The 3029-nt window shown below is 27.8% G+C and overlaps 1 pseudogene; it reads right to left on the reverse strand.

Annotated features, from left to right (window-relative positions):
* Window positions 1–1928: 1928 nt before the first annotated feature.
* On the reverse strand, window positions 1929–2468 carry LOC149241275 (pathogenesis-related protein PRB1-3 pseudogene; annotated as a pseudogene).
* Between the last annotated feature and the right edge of the window lie 561 nt (window positions 2469–3029).

Here is a 3029-nt window from a genome sequence, read left to right on the forward strand (position 1 = left end):
TCTAAGCTAATTATTAAGTAGTTGATAGGAATTTAACCTCCATATAATATTCTTAGTGGTATAAACAAATCAAAGGTTGAGATATATGTCCAAAGTAATTAGGTTATTTTTCTCTCCTATTTAATTTCATTAATTTAAGAATAATGACATATCGAAAAAGTGTCATATAAAATTAGTTATGATTTATTATGTAGTATTGATAAGCCAGGTAACGAATCCTATTTTCAAATAAAATAGAGATGATTCTTTATAATTAAGAATATTGTGGCATATATATATATATATATATATATATATATATATATATATATATAACTTATACATTAATTCTTTTTAATAATAATAATGATAATTTAAATAAAGTTCTAATTTAGTTAATTTAGGATCTTTTTAAATTGAGCACTAAGAAATATGTAAATGTCCTGTTATTTATTATAAATTGGTGTCCATTAACTTTTACTAATCATTAAATTTATATAACTACATTAATAAACTAGCTACATGTTTATAATAAAAATATTTATATATTCATTTTATTTAATACCGATACACAACCATATGTATTATAAATTGAACAAAAATATTTAAAATAAATCTTAAATATTTATATATTCATTTTATTTAATACCGATACACAACAATATGTATTATAAATCGAACAAAAATATTTAAAATAAATCTTACTTTTTATAAAATTCTTATAAATTAATTGACTCTAAAATTAACCTTTATTTATAATAAATACGCATTCCTTCTTGAAGTATCGACTCTCTAAGAATATATCAATGAATTATTTTTCTCCCCAACTTAATTCTACTCATATAACGTTCATTGGCGTTAATTTTATCAATTTCTCATATTTATCTTAATGAAAGTCTGTCAAACCAATGATAATATCTACTTTTGTAATTGTTAAAACAAATTTTTTGTTTTGTTTTGTAAGTGTATCTTAATAGTCTAAACACCGTCAAAGACCTTAACCAGTTGAATAACAAAAACAAAAATGCACCTGCCATGATTGTTTGTTTCCCAATCTGGTAAACAACTCTTTCAACTCACTTTCAGCCGGCTATCGTATTAAAAAATTCAGGAATAGTAAATGAATTTCGTTGTAAGCATATAACATTTTTATATAAGATGATGTGATGATAGAATATTAGTTGCTGAAAAATAACATATAAATTTAATAACTTTTAACTAAACATACATCAATTATCTTATTAGAATAATAAATAAATAAATCGCCTTCAAAAAGACAGGAGATAACTATTTATTATTTGTTATAAATATTAAATATTTTAATAACATCTCTATCCTAGTTCCATATAAAAACACTTCAGAGACTTGTATTAAAGAGGCTCGTATGAAACTAAATTATATATTTTATGATATATTTTGATGCAAACAGATTTCTGGATCCATATTGTATTTATAATAATTTGCAATCGAAGTTTTAAACCAATAGCTGTGGCTCATTTTCAGATTCGAAATCACAGTTGCTGGTTAGAAAAGTTAATCACAATTTATTATAAATGTAATATAGATCTGGAAATATGTTTGCTGCAAAATAATAATAATCGGAGAAATTTAAAATTATGATATATATTTTTAATTAAAAATACTGTTTTTAATATATGATACTTAAACTGTATTAAAGAGACTCATATCAAACTAAATTATAATTTATGATAAAAGATATAAAAATAAAAATAAAAAAATAACGATTTCCTAATATTTGACCCTGAAACCACACATCACCTAGAAATATAAGACTTCAAAAAACAAATTTATTGTCATACTCAACATGTTAAGAAAAAATACATAAGAAAAATCATTTTATCCATATTTCAATCAACCCTAGGAGGGCATTATTGCGGAAAAAATGCGTATTATAGTTGAACAGAATGAAGCTCAGATGCGTTGGATCCTTAATACGCCGGTCGACCCAGATAATTGCCAGGGGGATCATAGTTGCATGTCATGAAAACGCCCCCATTGTTGCAGACGACCCTTGCGCATCCGATTCTCACGGAGCTCCTCCACACTATCTGACTGTAGTGCCCACATTTCTCAAATATCGCCTGAGGGCACAGACGCTGTCCAAAGTCGAAAAAACTTTTTTCCTTGATCCATGCAGTGTCTGCATCACTTGGCTGCCAGTTAGTACCACTTGATCCCCAGAAGATATTTTCGCCATAAGGGCCGTTCGAGTGCTTCAAAGCGCAGTCACCTTTTCTCTGATTTGCATAATTCTGTGCGTAGTTGGCGAGCGTTTCATCCCACACAAGGGGAGGAATCGGGGGATTAGCTTGAACGTCGGCTCTCGCCTGGTTTTGGGGTCCAATGAACGCGTTAATTAAGGCCGGATCAGTCGCAGCAGATACATAAGCTGCTCTAAATACTATAGAGAATAACACATTAAAAAAGGGAAGTATCGCTGCACACTGGAGAAAAAGAGTCGACTTCATGGTTTCAAAATCTACGATCCTGTTCTCTATGCTTTCTTTGAATTCATTGTTCGTGTACTCGTGGATTTATAAGATGGTAGCTGACGAACATCGGGGGTGGCGGAACAAGTGAAGAGGCAACTTTCTACCCAAGTAGCTTTTATGATCTGAGTTTTCTTGTTTCCCTTTTTCATAGGATTGAATTCAAAGTATATATCTATATCTATATTTATTTATATATATATATATAAAATATTCAAATATGTTGTAAAAAATAATATGAAATTGGGATTACTAAAATTTATAATTCTAATTTATTGAAAAATAAAATCTAAAAAACATAATTACAATAAACTTAAAAAGCTTGAAAAAGGGTATATACTAATTTTTAATGCAAATATCTTCGAAAAAACAGTATGAAATTTCGATCACTGACATTTGAAATTGTAACTGAAAAGGAAAAATCCAAAAAGCATTAAAAAGCACCTTTAAAAAGCTAGAACATATGCAACACTTGTTGGACTATTTGTAAATCTTTCCAAAACATATATAAATAATAAATTTCACAATCATTTATAATTA

This window comes from Pinus tabuliformis, chromosome 8, assembly GCF_031772625.1.
Source record: "Pinus tabuliformis cultivar Carrire ecotype Pingquan chromosome 8, CPIR1, whole genome shotgun sequence".
In the NCBI taxonomy this organism is placed as follows: Eukaryota; Viridiplantae; Streptophyta; class Pinopsida; order Pinales; family Pinaceae; genus Pinus; species Pinus tabuliformis.